This window comes from Balaenoptera borealis (genome assembly GCF_965194805.1).
Source record: "Balaenoptera borealis genome assembly, chromosome: 18".
In the NCBI taxonomy this organism is placed as follows: Eukaryota; Metazoa; Chordata; class Mammalia; order Artiodactyla; family Balaenopteridae; genus Balaenoptera; species Balaenoptera borealis.
This window is the reverse complement of record NC_138877.1, coordinates 20,383,924-20,408,832: the sequence shown is the minus strand read 5'-3', so window position 1 is coordinate 20,408,832 and position 24,909 is coordinate 20,383,924. Positions and strand designations below refer to the sequence as shown.

General features: G+C 40.2%; 1 long non-coding RNA gene across 2 annotated transcripts in view; it reads left to right on the top strand.

Annotated features, from left to right (window-relative positions):
* LOC309615721 overlaps positions 1–24,321 on the top strand; it is a 44,445-nt gene extending 20,124 nt beyond the window's left edge. For both annotated transcript variants that reach the window (XR_014237017.1, XR_014237018.1), the window contains 2 exons: positions 12,251–12,317; positions 13,260–24,321. This is a non-coding gene — a long non-coding RNA (uncharacterized lncRNA). The remainder of the gene's footprint in view (positions 1–12,250; positions 12,318–13,259) is intronic.
* Positions 24,322–24,909: the final 588 nt, after the last annotated feature.

The window sequence follows — 24,909 nt, the reverse complement described above, 5'->3', positions numbered from 1 at the left end:
CTTCAGTTTTCTAGTCTGTAAAACGGGAATTGATTGTAATTTCTTCATTCATTCAACAAGTATTTTATGAGCATCTATGTATGTATGCCAAGCATGATTCTACCCACCTTATAGAGTTATCTTGAGAATTAAATGAAACAGTGTAAGTGAAAGTGCATAGCATCGTGTCCAGAATCTATCAGGTGCCAAATGTATTTTTTTTTATCCAAGAGAATTTTTTTACTAGAACAAGAGTGGGCATTTGAGCCAGTATTGGGTCAGGCCAACAATGGGCCAAGACACTCAGAGTGCTTGCTATTAATATCAGGGTATCTTGCAGAGAGAAAGGATTGACTGCATCAGGGTTCCAAGAATGAAAAGACTTTTAATTTAATGATACATTTTTGAAGCAGTAGGATGAAGGGCAAAATGTTGTCCTTGGGAAAGTGAACCCTATGTCAAAGTTATTCTGGGAAGTCTTCAGAGGGTGCAATGAGGCAGCACAGATGTTCCAAGTTAAGACCCATTGGAAATATGAATGTCCTAGTAGGTCTAGAACATTAAGAAAGAACTACAAAGTAGTTTGTTTCATCAACATGTTCAGAGTTAAGGTGCATGACAAAATAATTATTCTTCTGAGACATCTTTAACTGTAAACACTGCAATGCACTCACTGAAGCCTGGGAAGTGAATCTGCAATTCAGAACACGTATTTCAAATTAACTGGTAAGGACCCTGATAATTCATATATTATTAGCATTTTCCAGTGCTCCAAGTAATCCATTTTAAAAAGTAAAGGAAGAAAATCTGACTCAAGCTAGAAAACATGTTTTCTCTCAGTATTACTTTCACTTCAGAAGTGAGTGGATTCATTATCAAAGGGTGAGGCGTTTTCCACTTTCCTTTTATAAACTGAACTTTAGCCCGGACCCTGAAGAGCTTAATGAGGCTGGTCAGAAGTCAGAATCGAATGGGATATACCTGATGCCCAAAGAGAGAAGGGAGGAAGATCAAGGCCGCTTGCATGTGCCCCTTTATTGCTCTGAAAGACGATAACATTACTTATTACACTGGGTGATAGCTGTAACTGCTTATTTATTTTTCAATCTTTCCAATAGACTATTAGCTCCTCAAGGACAAGGACTGTATATTATTAATCATTGTAATCCCCACTGCTTGAAACCCCCCTTGTAAGAGAGGCTCAGTAAATGCTTTATGGTGGGCAAGGGGATCAATGGATAGAGGGATGGACGGATGGATAGAGGAACGGATGGATAGGTGGATAGGTGAACCTTGGATTCCTGACCTTAAAGAAAAATTGCCATAACAAGACACGAAATGGTGCTCAAGTGAAGGGAAGACAAGATAGACCGATTGATTTGGGCCCAAGAGTCACTGTGGAGGGATCCAATTTTAGAGTCAGTAAGAAGAAGAACACTTGGATCAGTTTTACCACAGTTTCTCCTAATCCATCCTGCTGGGACTCTGGTCTGCGCTTCAGTAGGGAAAGCTGCTGTGGGATAACAAGGCTACCTTGTGGGGACCAAGAACTAGTACGAGCTCCAGGTCTTTCTGAGAAGGACAGAGGCCTGTCTATCTCATCCCTGTCCATGGAGCTGTAATCCTGGGAGGCAAGGGCTCCATCTGCCTGAGACAGAAAGGTTACAGGTTTCTTGGGCCACTGAACAGTCATCACGATGACAGCCTCAAAATCGTCGCTTCTCATAATGGATGGCCTACGGGGAAGTGAGGGGTGGAGGAGCTTTGGGAGGGGAGTCCGTGAGGACTTGCTCGCAGACTTCAGAGAGACCGTGTGAGTGCCAGGAGACCATATTTCATATGAAGGGATTTGGTCAGGTCAGCAGCCGTAGGGCACCCAAAGCATAAATCTTTCACCTCCAGGGCATCTCAGACTGGGACTGACTGAAATGGAGTAATAAGAGAACTGTAATCCGTCAAACCTCAAGGAAAGGAGAAATGGCCCCCTAGTGAAAACCCTTGCAGACCCAAAAACAGCCAGGAGAGGGCAGCCTACCGGGACAACTCACTGGTCTGCAGAGCAGCCAGGAACTTAACAGAGCTGCAGGGAGGGAGGGGCTGCAGGTCCCCTCCCTGGGCCGTGCTGACCAAGGGCCTTTGAGAGGATGTTGTGACACGAGAATGGTCATTAGAGAAGGTAGTCTTTGCCTTTTGTTGGCCAGTGGAACTTGGAAAAATAGAGCGGCTCTCAACTAACTGCATGGAAAGCAGCCCTTACAAATACACTAGTAGAAGGTACCCCTTCCACTCCCCCGTCCCTTACATGATTCACATGAATGTCTGAAATTCCAAGTTTATAATCTATTCATTCAACAGGGTGCGGGATATTGGAGGCCGGGGCCAAACCTACTGTACAGAAGGAAAGCTTGATTTTACAGATTATTCTCCTTCTAACCATTGAGGAGGTAGCAGATCATCGTTTTTAAAAGCATGTGAGCCAAATGCTAGGGTTTCAGTCCTGGCTTAGTTGCTTTTCACTCTGAGACCTTGAGCAAGTTTCTTCACCTCCTAAGTCTCTGCTTCTTCTGCGGAAGGGGATAATAAGAGCACCTACGTCAGAGTTGTTAAGAAGACTAATGTAAATAATCCAAGTAAATGCAGGCACATAATAAGTACTCAGTAAATTAACATTCATGTAACATATGACTCGAACGATAAAATTAGAATCATGTCGCATTTGGCCAGACATACCCGTGATTCCTACATAATTACCCGTAGAGTATACATTTGTTATGGGATGGTGATTGAAGAGGGTGAACTGGGGACACAAATCAAAAACATATATTACGATACACTCTTGTTTTTATTCTAAGATATTCAAAAATCCCTTGTTGAACCTCTGAAGTTTTTACAGAACAGTTTGGAAACAATTGCTTTATTGGACCAAAAATAAAAGCAATATGTCCTAAACCAATTATAGTGAGTTCAAGTACTTTACATCTGGCCCACTCATGCTAGGATAACCATAGACAACTTCTAAAGTTGGCTCCATTGAGGACACTCCTTCTAAGATTTGGTGCCTATGCAAGCAGGTAGGATCCTGATCCTATTTGAAGTGTATATGATTGGCACCGCCAGGAAAACAGTTAGCAGGAGACATTAGGTTAGCGGAAATAAAAATCTGTTATTTGGGGTTAATATGAATAGATGCAGAAACTTTTAAAACATATATAATGGAACGTTGGTGAGCTACTGAGTAAAAAATGTAGGTGCCTGTGAACTTCATATAAAAATACAAATAATGGGGTTTTAACAAAGGGCATAAAAAGACAGAGGGATGAGCAGGAATGAAAACAGACTAAGAGATAAACAACTACCTCCAATTTGCCCAGAACTCTAAGAAAAACTGGCCACTGTTTCTGCTGAGTCAAGTTATTCATGTCATTTAAAACTATGACATGAACTGTAATCGCTATTTCTGTAAAAAAAAAAAAAAAGGTTTGAAAATAGATTGTCACTTAAAGATGACTGGAGCGTAAGTCTGAGACTCACTGACTTTTAAGCCTTGTGTTTTAAAAATATTACCTCTAGGTGGTGAAGTTAAGGGAAAGGACTGGGGAAAAAGTAATCTCAGGCCTTGGAAATTCTTTGTCTCATATCTATCCTCCGCTCTGGTCCCTTCTCCTCTCCATTCCTTACCCTGTGTCTCTTCCATGTAGCAAAGGGTTGGGAGTTGAGTTTCATGTGTCTAATTACATGAAATAATTGCATGAATTTTGTGTTTTGCCTGGAAGCAAAACCACAATGGACAAGGCTATGATCAAATGATAATGCTATGACAGCAACTAATTAGGAAAGCCCAGTATACGTGAACAGAGTTTTGCTATTTCCAAATAAAGGCTAATAAAGTTAATATTATTAATACTTAATACTATAGAGCTGTATTATTATGCTGGTAGACAATTAGGCATAATTGGTAAGTAATCATAGAGGTAGCCTGTGTTACTTTGATATACGCAAATTGTACTTTTACAGCTTAGATCTTCTCACTTTGGGTCCACCCAACAGTATCATCACAGCAAAGCAGCGTTAGGGTGAAGAGAACTAGGCCAGAAGTAGCTGACAAAGCAGAGGACCCATGGAAAGAGACCCTGCATCCCCGGCAACTGGAGGAATTGGATAAAATACTAGGGTGAGTGAAGGGAAAGTTGTTCATGATAAGGCAGGAAGGAACAAGATAGAGATGGAGAAGGGATTTTTTTAAAAGGAGGGGGTTTTGGTCAAGGGTAATTGAGATTTTTCCTGTTCTCATCACCCACCTTTCACCACTCCCTCAAAACATTTATGGTATCCAAAATTCCATAAACAGTAATTGTCTCCACAATTAGAGACAAAGCTTGATAAGCAAACCAGCTGGCAGAAGTAAGATGAAACTCTTTCTCACTAAAATGTTAATGGCTGTTACTGGATCCTTTGCTATTTTGATAGGAAGAGGAAGTAAGAGAATGAAAGGAAGGAAAGCATATTAAATGGTAACAAGAGGAATAACTAACATTTATTGAGTACTTATGTGCCAGGTTCTGTTCTAAGTGCTTTCATGGATTAACTCATTCCCTCCCCACAGCACTTTGTGTTAGGAAGGTATTATTACTAATCTGTATTTTACAGATGAGGAAACTGAGTCACAAAGAGATTAGGTGACTTGTGCAGGGTCATAGTGGTGGGACCAAGGTGTGAATTCTGGCATTTCTAGCCCTAGAGCCCATACTCTTGGCCACAGCTGAAAGGAAATTGGCTCAGAGAGAAGATGGCCCAGGAGACAAAACTCCCCTACGTGGATGATGTTGCCTGAAGTCAGCCTGTCTACTTCTGAGTGTTGGAATGAGAGGGAGTCCCATGCAGAGGTGTTTTATCTTGCCACAGAGTTGTGTATCTGCTACTTAAAGGAACACCAGTGCTAGGGAGATTATTACATTCGGTCCTATGGAACATTTTGATACCTCCTTGGTTCCCATGTGTGTACTGCTTTGCTGCCTGAATTAGTGATCCTGTTGCAGTTATTTAAGCTTTCTGTGCCTCTGAGTGCACATTTGGAAACTGGGTTTTTTCCACTTGTCAGCTTCCTGACTCAGAGGAATGCAGAGGGCTAATGGGCTGATACATGCAAAGTGCTTTGAGCCATAAACCAGGACTAACTGAACTTTTAGAAAACTTGGCAGTGGTATTTAGATTGACAGAAGTGGTAGAATAGTCTCCTAGTAGCTTCTTTAGATGTTCTTGGTTCAGCTGCCTGGTCCACTATGGCCACCTGAATTCTTCTCTAGACTTTTAAATGGCACCGCTGTAATGAAGGACGACTGTCTGGTAGACTTGGGAGATGTCCATATAGTCTGGGATTGTGCAAATTATGTAGAGATAAGAATTCCTAATTCAAAATAACAATCTTCAAGCCAGGACTTTGAAAGCCATTACTTATCAAAAAAGGTTAAAAAGAACTGGATCTACTCCAAGGAAACCTTTAACCTAATAGCAAACACCATACCTTAGCATTCAATTCAAATGATAGTGATCTAATTGACACCACCAAGGGCAGAACCACTGCAAAGTTTTTTTTTTTTTAATGATGTTTTACAAAGAGATGTGGGTAAGAAGATGCCCAAGACAGAGAGAATGGGGAGAGGAGTCTCAGTTGTAGCTATGATTAAGAAATAGCAAACACAAAAGAAGTATAAAGCCACAGTTTTTTAAAGAAAAACATGTCTGATTAATCCACACTATCTAGTGGAATTTCCCTTCCATTTTTTAAAGCATAGAAATATTAGTTACCAACCTATGTCTTCAAATAAAACAAATGAAAGCAGGAGGGTGATCATAATATTTTTAACAGATGCAGTTATCAACTCAATGATTTAACCTTGAATTCTTGTCTTCTAAGGATAGAGTCATATCTTGGGGCGGTCATGCCTCTCCTGGCCTGAGAAAGGAAGTAAGCATTGTGAGCTAATAAATAAACACGACCAGTGGGAACCAAGGTGGAAATTCAGGAGGAGAAATAGGGCAGATTAAAATAGTTTACAGAAAGAGTTTGAGAGCAAGGAAAGGAAATCGAATGACAGAAGGAAAGCATAGATGGTCAAGACCATACAGTATTAAGGAGCAACAAATCCAAAACAAGAAAAATAAGAGACAGTTTTTCAGTGCTGTTGTAATTCGAACCATTTCAAATAAAAGCTATGACAAATTTCAGAAAAATTTAGATACAGATTTGGTTTTAAGATGCTAAGACTTCCTTTTTAGCAGTATTTTCTCTTCCTTTTTGGCAGTGTATCTGCAGATTCTTCTCTTTAAACATTCAAGGCCCTATCTATTCCTCACCAAAGCAAAATAGTGATGTAGACTTTTTGGTGTGAAAATGAGTCAAGGTGTAATCTTCCCAGGAGTATCTGCAGACTAAAGCATCATCTTTACATGAGAAGGAATTTTCAGGTCAAAAACTGGTGGAAGAGGTACAAGAACCTTCCTGGTGTCCCTTCTCCCAAATCTCACTGAAAGCAGTTTCTGCTTTTGCCTCTGTCTCCCTTGATCCCATTTATGATCCCATTTATCTGGTTTACAAACACATTTTCACATTGTCTTTGTTGGATTGAAAGAGGTTCCTTTCATTAAACAACAGGATGGGAACAATGGGATTTGTGTAAGGAAGAGGCCATTTAGGTAAATTCAAGCTATTGAGACAGGAGGGAAGGGAGCAGGGCACAACCTTAAAAGAATGGCATAGCCATTGAGGATACCACAAAAACTGGTTAGAACCTAACAGGCCCAAGATGGTGGAAGAGTCAACTTCCAGTAGAACTTGAGCCTCATTTTACGCTCCTTGTAATACATTAGTGTCTAAATGACACAACCACAGGCTCCATGACCGGTCTGAGGCTGACCATGAAAGGCCAGAAAGTAAGCGGTGGCCCAATTCCTGGGAATCTCCGTCCCTTCCCTAAAATAGCTGGAATAAATCTCCCACTTATTAGCCTATGAAATTACCCAGCCCATAAAAACTAACCATCCCATATTCAGGGTCCTCTCACCTTCTGAGACGGCCCACACTCTGTCTATGGAGCGTGTTATCTCCCTGAATAAATCTGCTTTCACTCACTTCTTCTCGCTCTTGAATCCCTTCCTGCGCAAAGCCAAGGACCCTCCTTTGGTGGCCTGTCCCAGGGACTCGCCCGAGACCTGGGACGTAAGCATCCTCTCATGCCCCCATTTTCCTGCAACTCTATGATACTTTGTTATGTTCAATCAATGACAAGGTCACTGAAGGCCCATTACTGAGCATTTACTGCTTTACGTGTAAAGGAGACCAGTACTCGTTAACCGTCCCATTCCACGTAGAAACGTTCATCGCATTTACTGAGAACGGGGTCGCGGGGGCTGATGCTCTGAGTCTCTGTGTCAAAGCTTGTTTACAGGGAGGTGAAGGATAGCTTCCTTGCCCACACTCCGTGAGCTGCTCCGCCCTGCGCTGGACTCAATAGGAGGAAGGGCGGAGCAGGCACACAGAGTTTTGACAATGCTCCAGCTCTTTGCACCCCAAACATTGACTGAGACAGTCAGGTAATTCTTTAGAGAGGATGGGCCTAACCTGCAGAAGCTGGCAGAGGGACAGGAGCAGAAAGAAGTGCTCCCTCTGTTTGGAGAAGGTGTGTTCCTTGTGCCTGTAATAATTGCCAGAGCAGCGATACAGAAACACAGGAATGGTCCTACACACACTCTTCAAACTGGTCACCCATTTGACAACTCAGCTTCAGGGCCACTAGCCTATGCAGCTCTCACGCAGGCACTCCTGCCTCTGGGGACAGCTGTTTCCTCTGCTTGGAAGAGGCTCTTCTCACTTAAAGCTACCTTTTCTTCCTAGATTCCTCTCCAGCCCTCTCCACATCCCACTTCCTGTATTAAGCCTCTCCCAGCTGTCTCAGCACACAGCCATCACTTTGTTCTTTGGCCTCCTACACCACTCGCCTAGCACTTGGTAATTTCTGTGGTTTATCTGTTTATCCATTCAGCTCCCCATCCCCATCACTGGACTTTGTCCAAAACAGTCAGCCTTCACAACGTGCTTATAAACGATGATAAATCATTACAGTAGAGTGGTTTAGGCATGCCTGACGCGAGTTCATGTTTGTGTAATTTTTAAACTCAAATGGAAAATTTCCCATGGTTAGCACTTTTGAAATGCAGTAAATCCTTAACGTGTAATTGTTTTCAAACATTATGGATTTATTAAGGAGGCATAAGGAACAGCACTCATCAATTCTGGGGTAAAAGGAAGGACACTTACTAGGGAGAGAGGGAAGAGCAAAGAGCTGGTTCACATAGCCCTAAACTCACGCTGGTGTGACCAACTCATCCCGTTTCCCTGGGACTTTGCCAGTTTTAACACTGAAAGTCCTGTGTCCTGGGCAACCCCTCAATCCCAGGCAGACCTGGACAGTTGGTCACTTACCAGGTGGCCAATGCAAATTTTGACAAAAAGCAAATGCAAGTTTTAAATAATGGACTGAGCCCTCTTTCTCTTCTCTCATCACAAATCCTGGTGCCATAGCCTCTCCAAGGGCACTCCACTCTCAGTGACAAGTGGAGGAGCAGGTGATAATGCCCAGTTCCCAGAAAGGAACCTTGGGTTTATTCAACTCTCTTCACTTTAGAAGCAATCTCAGGCCTGGGAGGACAAATGGTCAAGGGAAAAAGCTTTGTACAGAGTTCTCACAAAACAGAAACTAAAAGGAATATTTGGAACAGGAAACAGTGACCTTTATGGCATAATTCCCAGAGGGAAAGTCAAAGGCAGAGACTCAGGAAGGCAAAAGTCCAGGGTCCACGGGAACTCCAGCTTACACTGAACATTCCATACCAGGCCTGCTCACTGCATCCCCAGAGCATCTGTTTTGATAATGTTGCCGGGTAATCAAGCCAACTGTGACAATTCGAGTGGCTAGATGAACAAGACTGGAATCTATGACTATGAATACCTCTGGATGTTGCAACAATCAGCAGTACGTATTGATACATTCTGAGCAACCAAAATCTCCTATACTACAGAATAGACACATTTTGAAAACCCAAAGGGGCCTGAAATAAGTGTCACAATATAGACATCATTAATAATGGTACACACAAAAATCAATTCAAGCTCTATAGTTTGTATAATGATAAGGATATTTTTCCATAATAAAATAACAAAATTAAACTTTTTAATCTGCGTGAAATGTATAACCCAGTAACTCAGAATCAAAAAAAAAGCATAATTGGGAAATGGAAATTTTACTGCCTGTATCTCTGTGTATCACTCAAGATTAAGGTGGAGTTGATTTCTTTAAGTGTAGATTCCTTTGACTGAAAACGTTCACATGTGTCCCAGGACCAGCGCAGGCTAGGCAACTAGGCCAGGAGCTGAAATTTAGGGTATACAGTGCAGGGATGGAATCTTACCACCAGAGGGTATTCTTTCCTCCTCAGGATTGTGGGCAAGTTTATGTAACCACAAACTAACCCTAAACCAGCCCCGTAAAAATGGACCAGGCCAGATCACAGGAAAGTGCAGTAATTTATAATATTCACGCAAATTCCCTCCTGCCCTCCTGTTTTAGAGAGTGTTTACTTTCTTCAGCTGAGAGAATCATGATGGCAGCAAGCCAACCTACACAAACTGTAGAAGACAGATTACACCCCTCCTGCTGGTCAAAACAAGAGAATAGTCATTTAGGAAATTAGCCCAGGTGGCTATTTCTGATCATCCCCCGTGGGTGGAGAAGGGTTTTCAAGAAAGGGAGAATGCACTGGCTAGAAAGAAAGAACGGAGGGATTTCAGGGGCAGTGGTGCCTCCTGCTTGAATTTTGATCTAGACTAATTTACAATTGAAAAAGTCGATGTCTCACTGGCGACCAGAAAGCCTAGGAAAGTTACCAGAGAGATCTGACAAGGTCCAAAGTCAGCCAGGGAATCTGTCCCAGACCATTAGTATACCAAGTTTAGAAAGCAAGGCCCTGGAAAGATGCCCCAGGGAGATGCCCAAGGGAGTCAGTTTGAATCCGGCCAAATGCTTACTCTGGAAAAAGGAAGACTTTGTCCCTTCTGGCTTGTTCACTGCCAGAAGCTCCGTCAGGGAAAAAGGCTGTGAAATTGAGAAATATGGGATATTAGGTCATCTGCCCAACTGAAGGCAGGTTCAACAAACCCAAACTTCAAGTCAATAAATAGTTTCCTTTTTTAAAAAATGATCTTAAATAACACTTGCTCATTGCTAAAAATTCAAACAACACAGAGGTAAAAGTAAAAAGTGAAGCACTTTTCTCTCACAGCCAGCCTACTCCCTTCAGCCGCACTCACCAGAAATGCTCACTGTGGATAACTGGCTCATATTTTTCAGGGCTTCCTATTTCTATGAATTACAAAAAATTGATCCATCTACGCTAGCTTTCCATCTATTCATCCCATGCACTCTCAATCATCCATTTGGGAGTTTTTTTTGTTACTGTTTTTTGTTTTGTAAAAAACAGAGATCCTAAAATAGATATTATTCTACTTGAGATGTTCATTCCATAGATCATTGCGTTTTTCCAGGTCTACCCCAGTCTATGTAGCAGTGACACTGGGTTGTCCCATTGTGCAGATGTGCCATAGCGTTATTTAGCCAGTACCTTATTGAGGGACATTTATGTTGCTTCCAATTTCTTTCCCTATTGGCTGCGTTGGGTCTTCGTTGCTGCGCATGGGCTTTCTCTAGTTGTGGCGAGCGGGGGCTACTCTTTGTTGCGGTGCACAGGCTTCTCATTGCAGTGGCTTCTCTTGTTGCAGAGCACGGGCTCTAGGTGCATGAGCTTCAGTAGTTGTGGCATGTGGGCTCAGTAATTGTGGCTCGTGGGCTCTAGAGCACAGGCTCAGTATTTGCGGCGCACGAGCTTAGGTGCTCCGCGGCATGTGGGATCTTCCCGGACCAGGGCTCAAACCCATGTCCCCCTCATTGGCAGGTGGATTCTTAACCACTGCACCACCAGGGAAGCCCAAGAAATAATTTGTAATGGGTATGTTGTGTTAAGGCTCAGACCTTGCCTGTGCTAAGCCCTCTACAGGATGTTAAGGTGAATAAAAAAAAAAAATTTTTTTTTTCTTTTGCCTTCTTGGAGTTTGCTCTCTAGTGGGGAAGAACTATAAACATCTAACTGACATAAGAAAAAAGCGACTTAAATATTAACAAGTTGAACAAGTAAGATATTCAAACATATAACATATTCCCTGCCTAGGGAGCAGAGAGAAAGGAGCTATCCAGTTCCGATAACTGGGATTAGAGAAGGTTTCATGAGTTGACTTCATCTATGCAGGGATTTGCTTTAAGGTGTTTGATGTAGGCAAGTTGAGTTGGAAGCTTGTAGAACTCTTAAAATCATGCTGTTGACTGGGACAAAGGACTCCATGATTTTTGCTTTTGAATTTCCTTTAACAAATATAATCTCAGATAGGACTGGGAACACTCTGTCCTTCTTCTAAGTTTGTTTTGCTGGGTTTAGTCTACAACTTTGTCCGATAACCTGAAAATTCATTACAAATATTCAACTTGGTACTGCTTTTTGCTCTATCCTCAAATTTTCTGGGCAAATGTGTGATCTCCAAATCAAGCACATCACAGTTGAATTATCTGTTACATCTGGTGTGACTGTCCAGAGAAAGACATTTTATCAGTACACTAAATCCAACAGTATGTTATAAAAAGGAGACATGAAATAATTCGCCTGTGATAACAAATCTCTTTAAGTCAGAACCTTCCCAGCAATCATGTAAACATGCTAAAAGGAGTGGTTTTCTTTTTAAGCAATCTCAATTAGCAGGTCTTTTTCTTATTAACATCTTCAAAGTGCTTTGAGCTCCTCCCCAGATGAAAGGTCCCGTGTGAGTACAAATTATCATTATGCTCACAAAATGCATACACTAAATGCAGGAAAAGTGCAAACGATTTACCTCCATAGCCTGCAATGCCCTTGAGACACCTTGATCTGCCAATATAGCCATCAATTATTCTATATCCTTTTCTCTCTAAATGCATGCATCAAAGCATTCTCATGCACACCCCTGTAATTCCAGCTGTTTATTCCAAAATAGTTCCTCTTAATTAACCCTGTTTCCTTTCTCTTTTGTTGGCAGCTGCTGATTCAGCTTTTCTTCCGTTGGGGAGAAGGTATATGCAACCCTGGCTTTGGAACGGAAAATAACTCCTTTTTTTTTTTTTTTCTCTACAAACAGGGCCACGACATCAAAGATGTATATTAATAAAGATTCTTTGATGACCTGGAAAAATGCATATGATACAGTAAGTGAAAGAAGCATGATACAAAAATGTAGAGAGTGAATGACATGTACACACTGCTATATTTAAAATAGACAACAAGGACCTACTGTAAAAAAAAAAATTAATTTTTAAAAACCAACAAAAAAAGTAGAGAGTATTATCTCAACTATAATATGAATAATTGCTAACATGAATTGAATTCAACCATGCCAGTCACTAAGCTGAATGCTTTACCTATGTCATATACTTTCATCTTCACTATGAGGTGAAAACTATCATCCCCCTTTTAGAGATAAAGACGCTGAGACTCAGGAAGTTTAAGTGATGGGCTTCTGTCCGGCACTGGCTGGCTCCTACCTTTAATGAAGGTCATGCTGCCTTTTAACAGTGATTGTGCCTAGATAGAGAAATCTGGGATGATTTTTTTTCCCTAACTTTTTACACTTACACATTTTTTTAAAAGAAACAAAACTAACATATTAACGACATGAGTTAATCAAATAAAAATGAAGAGGGCTAAGTCGCCCTTTATTTATGGGCGTGATGACTTAGGATAAATACAGGTAATGTGTCATTAAGCTCAGAGTTCTCCGGATCTCTGCTTCCTTATCTTTAAAATGACGGGTTGAACCAAGAGAGCTCAGAGCACCTTTCAGTTCTAACATTACTTTAGTCCTTTCGTTTCTGCTTATGCTTCAAAGATGGCACTTTTCTTCAACAATAAGTAGATTCCAGTTCCTTAAATCTGCTCTAAGAGCTCTGTTAAGTACCAGAGGAAGAACCATGGAACTGAGTGTTACGTGAATTCAGTTTGTGAGTCATCTTTGGACACCAGAGAAGAATAAAGACTATTTATGTTAATGATAAATATTGAATAAGTATTAATTAATGTAAAATTATTAAGTAATTATAAAATTATAATTGTGAATGAAGAATAACATATTTTTTCTGATCTAATTCTAGAGTAAAAGACAAGTTGCACTGGAAAGCAGGACCAGGTCTTTTTCTGGCCAGGGTTTAGTTTGGACATGTCTAGAATACAGGAGTAAGAAACCCTTTGAAAGAACATGAAGAGTGTGGGTGTGTGCAGCTGCAAGGAGCATTTGATCTTTTCTTGGAAAATAAGTACCTGCGACACGAAGGAAGGTTGCTCTTCCCCACAGAAGGACAAGTTCCTCAAACAGGAAACATGTGGCACCAACCATGAAGAAAGGACAGAACCATCTGTAATGCTATAAATATTAAGATGTCTGGGAAGCATGAAGAATTTTTATTTCTGGCCACTGAGCATTACATTTATTTATTTATTTATTTTTTCTACTTCTGAGCATAGCGTAGTCTTTATTTGGAACTCTTTCATGCCCAGTATTGTATTTTTCAACACAGGGAAATGTAATGATTCAGCACATAATATTAGCTCAATGAAGGAAGCATATTAATATTTAAGCTTTAATTAGAAGTAAAGGTTTTTTTTTAAGGTAAGGCTTAGGAACAGTACCCTTTCCATAAATAATTCCTGGAATTCCATTTTCTACAGAACCTAGAATCTTTATTTAAACCATCAATTTTAAAAAACCTTCCATGGATCAAAGATTCAGGAATAAAAAATGAAATCACTTTTATACTTGAAGAAGACATGGAAGAATTTCTTTATAAGTGTGAAGTGGGGAAGACCTTTCTACTACAACTAAAAGTCCAGAAATCATAAATGAAAAGTGATAATGTTATGATAAAGTTAACAATGTAACAATTGAAAACTTCAGTCTGGCAAAAACAAACCACAACAAAAACATACACACATTTTTTAAAAAATGAAAGATTAACAACAAACAGATAAAAACAAGTTTTCAATTCATATCAAGATAAAAAGTCAATGTAGCAGTGTATGAGTTCCTAGCAATCAATAAGGAAAGGATCAACAACCCAGTAGAGGAAAAAAAGGCAAAGAAAATGAACTGAGAGTTCACAGATAAAGAAACACATATGGCTCTTAAACCTAAGAAAAGATGCTCAGTTTAACTCATAATTCAAGAAGTGCAAGATACAACTATTTTAAGTTGTTTTGCCCTACCCATCAGATTGGCAAAAATCTACAAATGTGATAACACACTCTATAGTCAAGATCTTGAGAAGGAAAGCATTATGAGTAGAAAAGTAAATTGGAGGGCAATTTGGAAATATCTGTCAAAATTACAAATGCACATAAACCAAGGCAAGTTTTAGGACCCCTCACTTGCACAGGCCCCTTTCCAGGCCCTGGGAAGAGTCTCAATAATTTTTCAACATATTATGTTGTTTTTGAAAACTTTGCAAAAATAAGATTTTTAATCACGATTGGTTAAGACCACTGTTCCCTTTCCACTCAGACGCCCTCTCTATCACACTTTCTCTTGTGAAGTGTGGCATTGAAATGGCATCAGGAACTTTTGGGGTCAGGCTTAAGGGAAGTTGACTTGGAGATACATTTAGTTCAGATTTAGTAAGATATATTTATGTGGTATGCAGTCATTTCCATTATAGCCAGGTTATCGCCTGGTATCCTGCTGTAAGAATGGTTTCCACAAATATTCCTACCACCCACTTTGCCAACTACCTGCCATTCCGACTAGAAGTTACAGGGCCAGGAGTCATATTGAAATACGAACATGTCTTATGGTGCCTGATACCAGAATTATGTAGGCAGTGGAAAAGAAACAAGGCTTGAAATATATGGAGCCAGAAGCCAATCTGTGGAAAATTCTTTTAATCATTAAATATGTAAAATTATAAGCAGAATATTTAGTTTTTAACAGATATCTGGTCAAAATGGATACTCTTGCCTGTTAGGGTATACTTGACAATGTAGCAATTATAAATGCACCATGTATTTACAATCTTTTTTAAAATGAGAATCATGTGAAATAGAATTTATCAGAATGTCTGGACTGTAGGGCACAAACCTATAGCAGCACTGCAAGTGGCAAGCATGTTTGTGAGATGTGAATGCTTTTGCATTCCAACTGTCAAAAAATAATTTAAAAAATTTTAATCAACGATGCTAAAGGAAAGCCTGAATTATCTTTCTGCTTTCTCTCTTTAAAATGATATTACAAAATTGTGACCACATGAAGAGGTAATCAAAGTGTAAGCAACCAAAAAAAAAAAAAAAAAGAGAGAGGGAGAAAGAAAGCATTATAGAGATATCTCAGGTAGTTAATTAGTAAAACTATTATGTTATTTTTCAAAATAGTCATGGTTATTTTTTAGCTTTTCAAAATTAGTAGTCTATTGTGATTTCCTTTCTATATAAATATTCATTTTCATACCTACTTTGAATTGGATAATTTTGTATTCTTTTTCTAAATGAAGACCCAGAAAATTATAATCTTCAGGCTCCACACAACTTGAAGCAGTCTTTGTAATTATCCAATGCCCCAGAAAACCTCAAATGTGGGAATTTATCTCAGAGCTGTTCTTGCACATGTCTGTGCAAGGTTATTCAGTCCCAAATTGTAATAGAAAAAGGTTGAACTTGGTAGGCTGAACAGATTATGGGTACAACCATATAATGGAATATTATGCAGCTCTAAAAATGGGGGCATACTCCATATTCTGATATGGAAAAGGCGACAAGATATATTTTTCAGTGAGTAAATCTTGGTGCAAAACAATGTGTACAGTATACCACTTTTTATTTTAAAAATAAGCAGGAAGAATGGGAAAATACATTAACATTTGTTTATTTTTGCATAAATAGGTTCTGAAGATGAATAAAAGTGATCACAGGGAGGGAGCACCGAGTGGAACAGACACAGAGGTGGGAATTAGATTTTTTTTTGTTTTTTGTTTATTTTGGTCACACCGCATGGCTTGTGGGATCTTAATTCCCTGGCCAGGGATTGAACCCGGGCCCACAGCAGTGAAAGGGTCAAGTCCTAACCACTGAACCGCCAGGGAATTCCCTGACAACTTTTTAAAATGTCAATTTAGGGACTTCCCTGGTGGTCCAGTGGGTAAGACTACATGCTTCCAGTGCAGGGGCCCAGGTTCAATCCCTGGTAGGGGAACTAGATCCTGCACGCATGCCGCAACTAAGACCCGGCGCAGCCAAAATAAATAAATATTAATAAATATTTTAAATAATGCCAATTTAGTCGCTCATTAGCTATCAGCCTTAAATTCATCATATCTATTCATTTCAGCACTGTTTATAGTAGTCTTCAATCAAAAGAATTTTGAAAACAACCTGAGTGAATTTTATGTAAGGATACAAGAAAACATAACACCAATGAAAAAATTTAATTATATGAAAATTTTTAAATTTCTGCACTTTGAAAGAAATAAAGGCAAACAAACTTGGGATTTATTATCTTTAATATCCAATTCACACAAAAGGAAACTCTTAAAACTACTCAATAAATAATTGAGCAATGAATATGAATAGGATAGCCAAAAATGAAGAAAACACATAAAAATATTAAACTTGGAAGTCATCGTTAGCTTCTCCTCTGCTACACCCCCAAACCCAATATATTGCAAGGTAATGTCAAGTTTACCTCCTTAGTATCATCGCCGTTGTCACTGTCATTACCCTAGGCCAAGTCACAATCTTCTCTCATTAAGGCCAGTGCAATACCCACTAAGTGGCTTCCCCGCACATTCTTTAGCTCCCTGTCATTTCATTCTCTACATAGAGAGATGATTTTTTAAAAACTAAAAATATCTCAAATACACACACTCTTCACTAACCTCCCATTTTAAAGATAAAAAATCCTTGAAGGCTCCTTCCCAATCCCAGGCCTTTAAACAATGATGTTTCCCCCGCCACCCAAACCCCATTCTCACTCTTCAGCTCTCACCTGAAAGCTACTTTCTCAGGGAGATCTCCCAGACTAGGCCAGGACCCCTGTACAAATTCGTAAAATACCCATGTAGCTCCTCCATGGCACTTGGCACAGGTGTAATTCTAATTCACTGTATGAAAAGTTGGAGGGGGTAGGGACTGTCTCTCCCAGTGACTCCACCAGGGCAGGGCTGTCCTGTGAACCACCATATCCCCAGGACCTAGCACAGCATCTGACATTTGTTGAATAAATGAATGAGCATCGCTGACAATAAAAAATATGGACCTTACAACAATTAGATACAAATTTAGCCTATAAAATTGGTAAAAGTAAAAAGGAAAGCCAATGTCCATTTGTCATTAGCAGGTGTGCAGAACCCTTCTCCAGTTTCTAAAAATTAGAATAAAAAACATATAACATAAAACTTATCACCTTAATTAACCATTTTTCAGTATATAGTTCAGTACTGTTAAGTATATTCACATTGTGCAACATATCTTGAAAATTTTCATCTTGCAACACAAATTCTATACCCATTAAGCAACAAACCTTCATTTCTCCCTTCCTCTGCCCCTCACAGCCACCATTCTACTTTCCATTTCTATGAATTTACTTTAGATAGCTCATGTAGGTGGAATCGTACAATATTTGTCTTTTTGTGACTGACTTATTCCACCTTTAGTATAATGTTGTCAAGATTCATCCATGTAGTAGCATGTGACAGGATTTCCTTCCTGTGAAGGCTGAATAATATTTCATTGTATGTATGTACCACATTTTGTTTATCCATTCCTTCATCAATGAACATCTGTGTTACTTCTACCTCTTGGTTATTGTGAATAACGCTGCTATAAACATGGGTGTGCAAATATTTCATTGAGACCCTGATTTCAATTCTTTTGGATATATTCCCAGAAGTAGCATTGTTGAGTATCTTTTTTCTTTTTTTTAAGGTGAAGTTCACATACCATCAAAGTGAACCATTTCATTTAACCATTTCAAAGTAAACAATTCAGTGGCATTTAGAATGTCCATGACACTGTGCCACCACCACCTCTATCTAGTTCCACATTTTTATCACTTCGAAAAGAAAGGTCATGTTCGTTAGCAGTTGCTCCCCATTCTCTCCTCCCTCAGCCCCTAGCAACCAACAATCTGCTTTCTGTCTCTATGGATTTACCTATTCTAGATATTTCCTATAAATGGAACAACACAGTATATGATCTTTGGTGTCTGGTTTATTTTACTCAGCATAATGTTTTCAAGGTCGATCCACATTGTAGCTTTTATCAATACATCATTTTTTTGTTTTTTTTGTTTTGTTTTGTTTTAATTTATTTATTTTTGGCTGTGTTGGGTCTTCGTTTCTGTGTGAGGGCTTCCTCTAGTTGTGGCAAGTGGGGGCCACTCTTCTTCGCGGTGCGCGGGCCTCTCACTATCGCGGCCTCTCCTGTTGCCGAGCACAGGCTCCAGACGCGCAGGCTCAGTAATTGTGGCTCACGGGCCTAGCCGCTCCGCGGCATGTGGGATCTTCCCAGCCCAGGGCCCGAACCCATGTCCCCTGCATTGGCAGGCAGACTCTCAACCACTGCGCCACCAGGGAAGCCCTACATCATTTGTTTTAATGGATGAATACTACTCAACTATATGCATATGCCATACCTTGATAAAACCATTCAAATGTTCATGGCCACTTTGGGTTGTTTTCATCTTTTGGCTATTGTGAATAGTGCTGCTATGATCTCCCACCTTTTTGATGGGCATGTAAACTGGTATTGAGCAGACTGACCACCGAGCCTGCTGGGCCCACATCCAGAGATGGAATCTGGCAGGGACACTCCACCATGGCACATCGGCTGGGACTGACCAATCAGTGCCTCTGCCTTTAGTGGTTAAATATTTTGAATAATTACGAGCAGATTACCATAAATTGAACACAGGGGGCATGTTCTTGCTTCTCGTAAACCTACAAAGCCTGCAGTAAAAATTCAACCTAAATAGGCGTGATGACTATTAGTTGAGCCAATTATATTGCTTCTATGGGGAAAGTGAATTGAAAATATTAAGGGAAGTCGATAAACTGGCAATGTGAGCAGATGAGGAAATAGATGAGTTGTTAGTGGCAGATCTCTAGGGCAGAGCGTCCTGGACTGCAACTGCTGATGGGTGACAAGGTGACAAGCTGGTCCCCGGAGCTCCCCTACATCCTGAATGACCTCAGCTGCAGCCTATATGGTTCAGCTACTACTTGTTCATTCTGTGATGTTACATGAGGTCTGGCTTTATGGCTTGGATTCCTGCCCTGAATATTCCTACAGTTGTCATTCCTACAAACTTCCCAATGACTGAGGTAACTTGAGTGATTCCTTGCATCCAAATGTGCCTCAGGAAAACAACTCTGAAAAGAAGTTAGATTGTAGATATCTAGAGCTTTATAATCAGTCCTACTCTTTGATTCAGCAGTTTCTGTCTGGAACCGCAAACTAAGGCAATAATCCCAAAGTCAGGAAAAGCCATGTGCACAAAAAAGTTAACCTCAATTTTAGTTTAATGCAAGAAATTGGAAATGTGTGTCCAATTTAAGAGAATGTGGAAAAGAAAAAGGAAAAAAAAAAAGAGAGAGAAGTATCCTAATTTTATTTAATTATTTATTTTTAATTTTAAATTAGATTAAATACTTTAATTAATCTAATTAATACTTTATTCAGAATTATATATAATTATATTAACATTGACATATCGTTATATTATAATCTTAATTGGAAAAAAGCAAGAAATATACATTCATGTGAAAAATATTCATAGAAAGAAATGGTAAAATAGGAATAGTGATTCCTAGTCATACTGAGTGAAAGACACCAAAAGACAAATATCATATGATACCGCTTATATGTGGAATCTAAAAAAAAGGGTACAAATGAACTGATTTACAAAACAGAAGTAGAGTCACAGATGTAGAAAACAAAGTTACCAGGGGATAAGGGGGGGAGGGATAAATTGGGAGATTTGGATTGACATATACACATATATACTACTATATATAAAACAGATAACTAATAAGAACCTGCTGTGTAGCACAGGGAACTCTACTCAGTACTCTGTAATGGTCTATATGGGAAAAGAATCTAAAAAAAAAGAGTGGATATATGTATATGTATAACTGATTCACTTTGCTGTACACCTGAAACTAACACAACATTGTAAATCAACTATACTCCGATAAAAAATTTTTTTTAAAAAAAGGAATAGTGATTATCTTTGGGTGATTTTTTTTCCCCTGCATCTAAAACTTTCTAATGAAATGTGCATGTGTTGTTTTTATAATGGAAAAAATGCTTCAAAAAAAAAAAAAAAGCAGAATACAACAGGGCTTTAGAAAAAAATTAATCATCCTAAAGTGATATTTACTTAGTAGGAAAGAGGGAGGCACAAAGCTTTCAGTGTGAGTAGAAAACTCAGAGAAAAAGATCTTGAAGATTGAAAGGATTTGGTCTCCAACATATTCCTCGAGAAACCAGATGGGACTTGGCTTTCCTAGAAGGTTCAGGATACTGCCTTTTGTGGCAAGGACAAAGAAAGGTTGGGGTAGCTAAGACACTACAAGACTCTCTGACAAGACTAAGCCCTTCAGGGCTGAGAAGGGCCAAGACACAGAGCTTATTTGAGAAAGCTTGGGCCAGATGGCGGTTCCAAATGGCCAGACTTGTCATTTTTCCATGTGGGTCAGAAACATATGCCCATGATGCAGCAGAGTAGTGAGACTACAAGAATGGCAGGCTATGGAAACTATTTGAACATTTGTTTCATATGAATTTTACTGACTCTTCAAACATGCTAGTAAAGAGGGGCTCAGCAGCCCCTCAGCTGCTGAGTAAGCACTTGTAGTTTGCACAATGGCAGAACAGGCCAAAAGCTGAGGGTTGTGACCTGTTTTTAAAATAAAGTGTCTTGAAATAGTTTAAAAAGAAAAAAAAAATGTCAGGGAGAGATCTGGTGGTTAATTAATTCATTAAACACATACTCATTGAGTGTTTACTCTGTGCTAGGCACTATTGTGAGCCTTAGGGAAAAAATGTCCTGCCCCTGTGGTGCACGTATTCTATGGCGGGGGATTACAAGGTGGGGAGAAGGGGGACACCATAAATAAAAAGAACAAGTAAATAATACAGGATGTTGGACAGCTGTGGAGAAAATAAAACAGTGGGAGGAGTTAAGGAGAGTCAGTTGTCAGATTCTTAGAGTTTAAATAAGGTGAATCAGGAAAGGTAGCACAGGGACATATAAGCAAAGATGTGAAGAAGATGAGAATACACCTCAAGGAAAGCATTCTGGGCAAAGGGAACAGCAGACACAAAAGCCCTGGGCAGGATTGTATGTGGCCTGGTCAAGGAACAGCAAGGAGCTCAGGGTGGCTTGGAGCAGAGTGACCAAAGGGAGAGTAGTGAGGGTGGGTCAGGTCACATAGAGTCTTTTTTTTTTTAACATCTTTATTGGAGTATAATTGCTTTACAATGGTGTGTTAGTTTCTGCTGTATAACAAAGTGAATCAGCTGTATGTATACGTATATCCCCATAGCCCCTCCCTCTTGCGCCTCCCTCCCACCTTCCCTATCCCACCCCTCTAGGTGGTCACAAAGCACCGAGCTGATCTCCCTGTGCTAGGCAGCTGCTTCCCACTAGCTATCTATTTTACATTTGGTAGTGCATATATGTCAATGCTACTCTCTCACTTCGTCCCAGCTTACCCTTCTCCCCACCCCGTGTCCTCAAGTCCATTCTCTATGTCTGTGTCTTTATTCCTGTCCTGCCCCTAGGTTCATCAGAACCATTTTTTTTATTTGTAGTGAGGTGGATGGCCCTAGAGTCTGTCATACAGAGTGAAGTAAGTCAGAAAGAGAAAAACAAATACTGTATGCTAACACATAGAGTCTTAAAGCTCGTCGTAAAGAGAACAAAGGGGACAAATGCACCAGCAGATGCTGACTAGCTGTGGAAGCTGATAAAGGGAGACGTGGCAAAGATCACCCTTAAGAGTGACTGGGGCTAGGTGGTGTCATTAGTGAGACAGAAAACACAAGACGAGGAATATATTTGTGCCAGGGAGGAAATGAGAGGAGACAAAGGGGAGAGATCATTAGTTTGTTTGGATGGTAGTTATTTTGGGGTGCAAATGGGGCCCCAGAAGTTAGAGATGGTACCTCAGGAAACAGGTCAGGATGGAAATGCAATTGGTGAATTACCAGCAGATAAAGCAGTGCTAGAATTATGGAGTGAAGGAGTGGATGACCAATAGCAAAGGCTAATAAATGGTTGTTGAAAAGACCTAGTGAAACTGCTCAGGAAGTGTGTTGGTTAGGTTCTTTCGCCATGCAAGGAACAGATGAGTGACTGCGGATACTGAGGTTAGAGCAAAGCTGCACAGGAAGCTAGAAAACATTATTAAATAACAGCAGGACTCAGGGAGCCTGAAAGTTCATGAGGATACACTGTATTTCTTGATCAGGCTACTTGTTCATGTGCCCAGCCCAGGCATCCTTATTGTCACTGAGCTACTCTCTGTCGCTGCTTCTACTGTTCCTGATACAGTATCTCTCTGTCCTGCTCCCTCTCCTGCCCTTGCACTCTGTCCACATTCCTCAGGAGAAATGATCTAATTCAATTGGCTGGTTATCACCCATTACAGAGAACATTTGGTTAACGCTCTTGAGCCTGGGTAGCGCCCAGGTCAACTCATAAATGCTGCCTCTGGATCGGGTGCCCGTCCCTTGTCCAGTCAGCTGTGGCCAAGAAATACATGGTACCAGGCATGGAAAGAATAATTAGTGAGTCACCAGATGGGGGCTGTACCATGGCAGGTACTCTGAGGCTTCCCAGGAGTAGCAAAACTAGAAGTATATGGCATCAAGAAGGCCAGAAGAGGAGAGAGTCTTAAGCAGACAGTGTTTACAAGTATCAAATGTAGCAGAGAAATGTAATAATTAATAGTAATAATAATAATAGCATCTATCACTCTGAATGCTTACTATGTATCAAATGCTATATACTAAGTGCTCTATATAATTATCCCCCTTAATTTTTACAATAGCCCTGTGACATAGGTATTCTAGTGCTGTTTTGAAGAAAGTGAGATCCAGATAAATTAAGTAACTTGCCCACCACGTCTGGTAAGTAGCGAAGCTGAAATTTAAAGCAAAGTCTGTCAATATCCAGAGATCAATTTATTGATTTATTCACCAACATAATATATTGAGTGTATATTTTGCACCATACCATTGTCCTAGGCACTCTCTTGGAGCTTCCATTCACGAGAGGAAGCCAGTCCCTAAATAGGTAAACAAATAATATAATTTAAAATAACAATAAAGGCCACATGAAATAAAACAAGATAATAGACTATGAATTGATTGAAGATGGGAGCAGGGCACTGTTCTAGATAGGATGGGCAGAGGAAGCTCCCCTTGAGGAGGTGACGTCTGAGAGAAGATCTGAGTGATGATGAGAAGGAACCGGCCATACAAAGATCTGGGGGAAACACTCCAGGCAGGAATGACCCTTGTGTTCAGAAAACAAAAAAAGGCCTGAGTGAGGGGAGAGAGGGAGAACTTAGAAAGACAGGCAGGAGGTAGATCCAGTAGGTCTTAAAGAAGCCTGGCTTCTAGTCTAATCATACAGGGAAATAACTGGAGAGTTTTAATCAAGGAAGCGATAGAATGGTTTAAGTTTTTAGAAGACCAGTTTGGTACCATGTGAGAAACAGAGGGAAGAATCAAGCGGAGAAGTCTAGGTAAGGGATGATAGCGGCTGGGATGAGGTAGGCTTGGAGAGAGTGAGGAGTGGCTGGAGAGCTGGCATCACTTGCTGATTGATTAGCTATGGAGGATGAGAAAAAGAGAGGAGTCAAGAATTGTTTATTTTAATAAGAGTGATAATAGTATTACGAATACACACAAAAATGCCTTTGTTTTAGAGATGCAAACTGAAAAATTTGAGTTAAATGTCATGATGACTGCACTTCACTTTAAAATCCTACATCACAACAAAAGTAATAAGTGAAATAAGCACGGCTGATTATGGATCTATGGGTGTTCATTAGACTATTTGCTCTACGTTTCAGTATGTTTGAGTTTTCAAAACAAAAGTTTTGTTTTTTTCTAATGTCTTTAGATTTTTTGTTTTTTTTTTTTTTTAATTAATTTTTTTAAATGCCATGGCATTATTGAGATACATTTTAATTTATTTATTTACTTATTTATTTATGGCTGTGCTGGGTCTTCGTTTCTGTGCGAGGGCTTTCTCTAGTTCTGGCGAGCGGGGGCCACTCTTCATCGCGGTGTGCGGGCCTCTCACTGTCACGGCCTCTCTTGTTGCGGAGCACAGGCTCCAGACGCGCAGGCTCAGTGGTTGTGGCTCACGGGCCTAGTTGCTCCGCGGCATGTGGGATCTTCCCAGACCAGGGCTCGAACCCGTGTCCCCTGCATTGGCAGGCAGATTCTCAACCACTGCGCCACCAGGGAAGCCCTGTCTTTAGGTTTTTAATCCAAGCAATGAGATGAGGTCATTTTTACTGGAATGGAAAAGGTTGGAGAGGAGTAGATTTGAGGGTGGGAAGGATCAAGAGGTTTGCCCAAGTTTAGTTTGAAATGCCCATTATACATCCAAATGGATATATTATGGGCATCAAGATATGTAAGTCTACAGCTTAGGGGAAATGTCAGGGCTAGTGTGGCAGAGACTACTAGTTTCCTACCTGATATCCACTCTCCTCTTCTTCCTTAGTAACAGAACCCTGA